Below are 8,984 nucleotides of genomic sequence, written 5' to 3' on the forward strand. Positions count from 1 at the left end.
AAAACATTTGATGGTTCTAGCCTTGTTTTTCCCTCTTAATCATCATTGTAAACTGAATATTTTTAGGTTTTGGACTGCTGGCAGGACAAAACAAGACTTTGGAAATGGATTGGGCTGTCATAATAACATGATGTGATTAAATCACAGCTAAACGTAACGTAATGTGGTAGCAGGACTTGCTGTTTGTGGGTTTGCAGGTGTGGTAAACATTTCCATGGTAACTTCAAGCTCTATCAATCAGAGACATCACTGCTACACTTGAGGATTGTGGGTAGTGTGGTAATTCTCTCTGACATTGTGAATCAAACATGTTTTTCTTAAAACAAGGCTGATACCTTACAGGCTTGTGACCTCTAACCTACAGTAGCATGCACCATCATTTCACAATCTCATAGCTTGTTTAAGTCTACTTCAAATGATTAAAAGAGCCTATAATCAAAATCTTGCTTCAGATTATGAATGGGATTTTCATCTCTGGAACCTCATTGCTGAGCTCTATTGGTCTGCGGTCCACTCAACCAGAGACACAAATTCTCTACTGGTTAAATAGAAATGCTATGTCAAATGTAATAAATTCTTAATAATTTATCAGTAATAGGTATGGGGTCCAGGTAAGACCTGGGCCATGCCAGGTCAACAAGGGGGATGCATTTCGGTCACTCCTACTGAGCAGTCTAAAGATAACATCAAACATTTTAGTCGATATAAACATAAGAAAAAATATATTTTTTTCAATGGAAGGGGACTTCAAGATGAACTAAATGCTGTGTAAAATATGTGTAAGAAATTAGACAGAAAAGGGACGATTAAACTCCTCTAGACCTGTGGTTGAAGTTATAGCCAATTAACAACATTATCTAAGAAAGGAGCATTGGTGGGTGTTGGAGGCGTGACACTGAACTGTGAATCTGTGTGTTGGCACCTGAGAGAACTTAGGTTAGCTCATCTCACCTCCATGGCTGTCATCAACACCCCCTACACAGACATAAAAACACTATCAGGACCTCCAGGAGATTGGCTGGCCTGTTATCTCGGATGTGCCTTCAATACTGATAATTCAAAGTGATACCTTGTCGTGGTTGGAGAGCAAAAAGCCCCCAGGCAGCAGCAGTGGAAGGGGAGAAGAAAAAAGAAGAAGTCAAATCAGACCTATTAAGTGGATTACGAGTTATCTGCAGCACAGCGTGTAATTGGTTTTGTGTTATCGTTGTACGTCAGATAGGTGCTAATTGAAAAGCCAGTTTATTAGTGGGTAGACAGTCTTCAGAGGGTTGGGTTGTGGTTTAAAGGTCTTGTTTCAGATAGCCTCCCAAATGATTATAGATAATAGACTGCTCCTACTGAAGCTTGCAGCTCTCTCAGATGTTATTCCCCTGTCGGTTTTCTGCTGATTTCATCCTCACTCTGCCTGCAAGTCTTATGAGAACAGAACTCAATGTCGTGGTAATAATATGTTTCGTTCTGAAGCTAAGATTTTATTTGTAGTGTCATACTCTTCAGCATTTTTTTTTTTCACAGCTCTGCAGGGCTCTTATAGCGGCGTTCTTGTGTACTTGACAAAAGCAATCTGTCTGAGGCCACTGTGAGTCATGAGGAAAAACAAGCAAACACTGCAGTCCTCCAATCTCTTTTGTGGGGCTTTTTCTTAGAGCTGGAGACAAGCATTGTCTTAGAAATGCTACTTTTATTACTTTCAGTTGTTCTGTCTGTTGTTTGGAAGATATCTTGATGCAGTTGAAGTGTTTGGGAAATAACAGTGAACACTCACACAGAGAGCACTGACTCCAGATGCTATAATGTGGCTGCCAAGTTCTTTGATTTTTGGCATCCAGGTTTTACATGGTGGCAGTTGATGTACGACTGCCAGACCTCTTCGGCCATGACCAGTGCGGAAAAAAACAAAGGATGAATATTTTCTCCGTCTAAAACTCAAAGCACATAATCCTTAAATCTCAGACAAAGCTGCAACAATCGAGAGATGAGAAACAAACAAAACATCTGTGGAGGCTGCAAAAGGTTCTGCAACCCACATTGTCAAAGTAGAAAAACCGCAGCAGCTCCCTGATCCCTCTGATGATGACTGACGGTATGCAGTCAGAGACACGCAAAGACAGCCCAGGGGATTTCTCCAAGGTCATGTAACCTCACGGTAAAGCTTCTCAAATGAGCTGTGTGTCCTCAGAGTGCTGCAGATGGCACAAAATGAGCTACGATCGTTTGCATCCAAATGCAGAAATAGCCAAGATGCTCAACTACCAGCTCTGTCTTTCATCTCTCACGTCTCCAAAACAGTGACAGAGTAATGTACAGCAGCAGGACAAATCTCTATCCTGCCTTGACATTCGCTGCTGACAAAATCTTCATACAACAGAACTGTTTGGAAGGCAGCGTTCCCTTTACGCAAGTGCAATATTCAAGACTCAACTTTTTGGGGTCACTGTAGCACTACTGCTGCCCCCTTTTTTCAGTGCTGATAGGTGCAGATGGGGTGCCAACAGTCTGGCTGTGAGGAGAAGAAATACCAAAGAAGCTGGTGCATCTGCTGCTGATGCATGCGGCTCGCTAGCATGCATTATTCAAAGATTGAATGCAGTAAAGATGATGTGCCTGACTCACACTGGAGGATGGACTGCCACCACCACCTCTCATAGTTAGCTGTTTCCTTTAACACTTCTTAGATGCTTTGCCAACTCATCAACTGGGCAGCTTCTGTTTAAAGGGACAGTTCACCCTGGTGTCTACCTTGTCTTGAAAATAATGGAACTAGATGGCATTTGGCTTGTGGTGCTCACAACGCAAAAAAATAAATTTGAAAAACTCCCTTTAAAAAAACCCACGACCTGGTTACTCAAGATAATCCACAAACCTTGTTGTGAGCAGTTTTGTGTAGGAATTATTTTCCTTCAACCAAACTACATTCACCAACAATGTCGTGTAAGGAAGTGTGCAATAGTTCGATACTGTTGGCCATGGAAGGATTATGAGACAACGGGTCCCTAGACACAGACATGCAGAAGGCCCCACCACCGCTCCTAGATAAACCTCTTTTTGTTGAAGTTTTGTTTCTCTGTGTTACTTTGCTTTGTCCCTTTTTTTGGTCATTGTGGTTTTGTGTGTCTATTTGCAGCTGCTATTGCATCACTTTGTGTCTCTTTGTAGTGGTGTTATGTTTCTTTATGGTCATTTTTAAGTTTTTTCCTAGTTGGCACATATTAATTTGAGTGATAGTTTTCTAGTGAAGCCTGGGGGGCCCTGACACTTTGGGCACCTGGGCTTGTGCATGGTAGGGCCACTGATAATATATCCACGCTGTTAGCTCATCTAGCACCACTGAGCTTGCTAATGTTAGAGCTTCATGCTTACATGTCACGCTGTGAGCCTGTGGTTAGGTAAAAAGAAAATAGTTCCTACATGAAACTGCTCATAACAAGGTTTGTGGATTATCTTGAGTAACTGGGTCTTTGTTTCTGGAAAGAAACATTGCTATTGATTTCTTCAAATGTATTTTCTTGGCACTTTGAGCGCAACAAGTCAAGTGTCATCTAGTTCTGTTATATACAAGAGAAGGCAGACATCTCTACAGCCGATATCTCCAACACTCGGCAACTCACACCAAAACAATCTAGACTGATAAATAGCACTACAGGTAAGAAAAAAAAAAGCATTTTTGATTTTGGGATGAACTATTCCATTAAGGCATTATTAATTTTGGTCCATCTAAATCCCAACAGTAACCACATACTCCCTAATATATATATATATATAATATGCAGCAAAACAGTCTTTGTGATGCTATAATTTCTTGCTATAGATGCTGGAAGAGCTATACAGCTGGTTACCCTCACAGCAGAGAGGATTTAGTCACACTCTCAGCCGTAAACGTCAGCTACCATTTAGGGTGTATACACGAAAAAGGAAGGTTTATTGAATAAGGCTTGTCTTTAAAGTGAATTGGAGTTGATTGTCACATTCACTTTCATTCAGCTGGGAATGCTTTTATCACCAGATAGTGTTAGCAGCACACTGAGCGCCTGTAGGCTGAGCTATAATCTTCTTTGCTTTAGCGCTGAAAGGTAGCCACCACTCCACAGTATTACATTCACAATGCAAGATGGTTTAACTGGTGACATCCCAAATTGGAGGAATTGACTTGGTGTATGAAATATGGCTGAATGCATTTAAGATCCCTGATTCGCCTATAAAGAAAACTGGCAACAAACAGACACTAATAATGGCTGTCTCTAACTGCAGATCTAAATTAATTCAAAAAACTAGATAGGATTCCTCTCTGAAGGCATGTACGCTTCAGATAAAAAAGCTGCCGGACAGGTGCTGTTAATTGCAAGTACAAAATGCACTGAGTGCTGGCCAGCCTGCCTCTGTATGTTGTTTGATACTTGTTGGTAGAGAGATGAAAGACCACAGCCGGGAGACACAGTAAATAACCAAAATCTATTAGTAGTGTATGAGAATTTGCAGGATAGAAAATGTCTTGACGGCTATGTTCAGACTGGAATATGGTTGAAAATCTTTGTCTTTAACAGGACTTAAAGAACATTTCTGGAACCAGATGTATTTTTATGTGCACATTTGTGTCAATTTATCGATTTGTATTGATTCCTGATATTTAAAACAGTTTTAATACTTAGTTTCCGTAGAAAGTTTCCGTACTAAGAAAAGAAAAGAAAAGAAAAGTTGTCATCATGTCATGTGGGTGGTTGATTAGTATATACTAATAAAAGGGATGCACAATAAAATTGGCATGTCATCGGTATCTGCCAATTTTGGCTTAATATTAATTATCCTAATTGGCCAACATGCTTTTTCTTATTTTGCACAATGAATGAATACTTCATACAGTACAATGAAAAGCATTGTATTTCATGTCTCCACCTGGTGGGTCATCTCGATAAGAGTATGCATGCAGAGTATGATGTTAATTCGACAACAGAAGAGACTGAATGATCACTTCAAAGGGTTGGGGGAAAAAGTGGATATATCGATATCGGCAAAATTAGTTATTAAATGTCAGCATATCGGATATCGGCAAAAAATCCAATATCATGCGTCTCTAAAGAATATGGTTGTTAACTATAAACCCCCTGTTCAAGCATTGCATATAATTAGCACTGAACTTTCAAAGCCCCTAATAATATTCTTGACCCTAACACAGACCAACATTTCTATTCATGTGGAGTTTCTGTCAACAACATGAATGTAAGTCCAACATTTACGCTCCCTTTAGCTTTGTTTTGGTCTGTTGACAAAAATATCTGTTCTCTATCTTTATCAGTTAAATGTCCACTATGTTCACCAGCTTGTCACTAACTGTGTGTGTGTGTGCTGTTGAGCGGATAGTGTAAATCAGGTTTATCGGAGCCTTTTTACTGATACAGCTGCCTGCTGTGGCTAGAAACAAATGCAGACTATAATAAGGCACAGGTGTTTCTGTAATTCTGTCCACAGGCTGCATAACATTGAACAAGGTGTTACCCAACACACCATCACGACTAGACCCAACACAAAACATCGAGCTGCACAATAAAAACAAAGAATGATTCCTCTGGGTGTTTTATTTGGGCTTTTATCAGCCTGTATACTGTATGATAGACAGTTAGGGTGTCTCAAACTGAACGGGCTGCAGAGCTCATTCAATCTATTAAACTGTTAAACAACACAATGGGCTCACAGCGGGCCAAGGGCAATGTGCTGTCAGCCAGGATGCGGAGAATAGTGTTAAAACAGAGATTTAAGACTGGTTTTAGTGGGGTGGACAACAAATGCCGAAGCAATGAAATCAAACGCGCTATAACTTCATAAAATATAAACGCAGAATACTGTTGTTTCAGAATGTATTCAGATATTTTTTTCAGCTTTACAGCATGCACATGCTTGTGACAAAAGACACATTTTTGAGAAGTGTGACAATAAATCTTATCTAATCTTAAATAACCTAAACTGAAACATGGAAAGATTCAACAGCTCCATATAACCTAATCGGCAGAAAAATATGTACATTTCCGTGAACCACAGATACATTACATTTGTATATTATACTGTAGCGTATACCTTGAAATTACATTCAGGTATGGTTGTAAAAACAATGTAACCAAAGTAACTTTACTTCCCTACACCTAAGCTACATGACTTTTATCTGTAAGGCACTCAGGGCTCATTTATACTCAACATAGACACAGGGATACGGATGACTGCAATTATTTTGTTCATCTTTGTGCATTCTGAAGAAAACACAGCACTGCCACTGGAGATCCTGGGGGCAGTGTAGAGAAGATAAAGATAGATACAACCGTATGTTGACAACTAGTACAACAACAAAGGCTAAAGGGAATAAATCAATATTATAATGAAAATAATTGTGTCCAAATGTCTCGATACATTTAATAACCTCACAGACCATCACCGTTTACAACGCTGCTTCCGTTAAAAGGGTAAACGGTTATGATTATTATGACCTCCGCCACCATCGCCTCATTTGTTGTCGTCAGAAACCTTTGACTCTGCCCTTTAGTGCCATCTAGTGGAGTAATGTATGTCAAAATAGAGAATGCATGGAAGTATGAGGCCATTATTAACAATGTATGGTCGTACATAAAAAGAGTATAAACAAGCCCAAATTTGTTAAAAATATTGCATGAGAATATGTTGAAATCTGAGGAAAAAAGTAATGCCTGCACACTTACTCCATGACACACAAGTTCAATGAGGACAGCGTTTCGATCCTACTCGGATCTTCGTCAGATCATATTGGTTTGTAGTATTAAAACGTCCTTATTTAAATTGTGTGGCTAGGAGTAAGTGTGCTGGCATTACCTTTTCCCTCATGTACACTGTTTTTTGATGATACATGATGTGTGTATAATGACTTTCAATCAATTTATAAGCCAAAAGATAAGATTTAAATGGTCTTAATAAATTAGCAAAACGAGACGAGAATATAATTTGCAGTAAATGCAAATAGAAAAGTGGCTCTAACACATATCCTTATCAAACATACTTAAATTAGTGTGTAAACATATTTGCAGGAGACGGTGTTGTCACGCTTTGTATGATTGCCCTCCTCCCCTGAATAATTTCCCCAGGTATGAGAGCAATCTATACATGTGTTACTTCACATCTCGCAGCAGCAGAACACATGTAAAATTATGCAAGGTGCTTTCAAAGCGCTGCTTTGCTGTGAATTTAATGTTAATGTATCTGTTTAGTGCTTGTGGAGTGATAGCTAAAAGCCCTATTTTGAAGATTACTGGATGACTATTTACAGTCATAGAGAACTACAATCAAGCCTTTTCAAAAAGCATCTCTGGCTGATTGTCTGATTATCTATGAACACGGGCTGACTAAAGAGCTCGTCCTCCTTGAGCCCACCCTGCTTCCTGCCTGCTCCCCCTCCTCTCATCCTCCCCCTCCACCCTCACCCTCACACCCGCCGCCAGCACTCTGAACACTACAGCCCTGGAAGTTCAAGGGAAAATCAGCCTGCCATCAATCACTAATGCAGATGAGAAGAGCAAGCTCTCTGGATCAGCTTAGCCTGTTGAACATCACACGGCACAATTAAAACGCCTGAATGCAAATCATCTTCAGTAGACCACTAAATGAAAAGAGCTTTCCTTTCAAGAGTGCTCAATAGTGGCAGGCTTTTCAAAGCCCCTTGCCCATGTGTGCAGTTTAATGATGAAAGTCAGGAAGGAGGCTGTGTCAGAGGGAGGCTGCACCCTGCTCGGCAAGGTTGTTACCATGACATTTAGCAACACTATCAGGCTCATGGGGATGCTGTAACACGCCGTTTCAATGAGTTGAAGGTGCTGCGGAGGATTACAGTGTCCTTCTTATTTAGTTATTCATATTTAGCCCTGCTCTGCATCCCTAACAGTTTCAAAGTGGAACACATTAGGTAAAACTTTGCTAATTAAGAGAAGTACCTGCAGGGACTCTTTGATTTTGGTGTTTTAAGTCTGTTAATTTCTTTAAGTGTTTGACCTTGCTGCCTCTGCGGGGAAGTTCGGGAGCGAGGTAAAACGCTCCTCGCAGGACTCTGGCCACGACTACGTAATTAAAAAGTGCTCCACAAGGCCCTAAACTTATTACTACAGCCTTGGAGAAATACCTTCAGATGTTCTTAAACACTCCTCAAAGGGCCTGGGTAAGAAAGCTCAATTTAGACGGAGGGGTCTGAATGAATCCTGCGTCAGTGTACGCTGTGACATTTTAAAAAGCTAAAAGTCACTCTTATTAGGAGTTGCTTTGCTTTGCTATAGCAGCTTTGTTCTGTTTAGCTCCAGGGTGCAGCATGTTTTCATACTGACTTGCACACAGTGAACCTCACATGATGCTGACATAGTTACTATGCAAAACATGTTGGTGGTGTCCTCAAGAGACGAGGCTGCTGGTGTCCATGTACTCTGCTCGTCTCATCATTATTAATACACCAATACAGTCTGAGCACATTTCTCAAGGTGGGAAGTCTAGGTGTTGTGATTCAGGAATATTAACCACAGACCACAGTACTCGCCGAAAGTCTCGTTAAACTCTGGTGGTCTTAATTTGTTAATTTCTTAAAGAAATAGTTCAACATTCTGAAAAATGTGCTTATTCACTTTCTTGAGTTAGATGAGAAGATCAATATCACTCTTGCAGGTGTCAGATCAACATGAAGCGACAGCCAGCAGCCGCTTAGCTTAGCATTAAGACCGGGTAAATGGGTAAGCAGCATGTCTAGAGCTCACTAAATGAGATACCATATCTCAGGTGTATAAAGCACAATCTCCCACAAGAATAACCACTATAACAATAACGGTAGTGATAACACTGTGAGCATCCATTTATGAACAATAAAGTCTTGTAAACAGTTACACTAAGCTTGTGTGTGTGCTCCAGCTGTGCTGGCAGGTTACGAAACCCGATACTGATGATTTGTTACTGCTATTAGTTGTCCAAAAACAAAAAAGAAAACCAAAGAAATA

The sequence above is a fragment of the Plectropomus leopardus genome, chromosome 10 (assembly GCF_008729295.1).
Source record: "Plectropomus leopardus isolate mb chromosome 10, YSFRI_Pleo_2.0, whole genome shotgun sequence".
In the NCBI taxonomy this organism is placed as follows: domain Eukaryota; kingdom Metazoa; phylum Chordata; class Actinopteri; order Perciformes; family Serranidae; genus Plectropomus; species Plectropomus leopardus.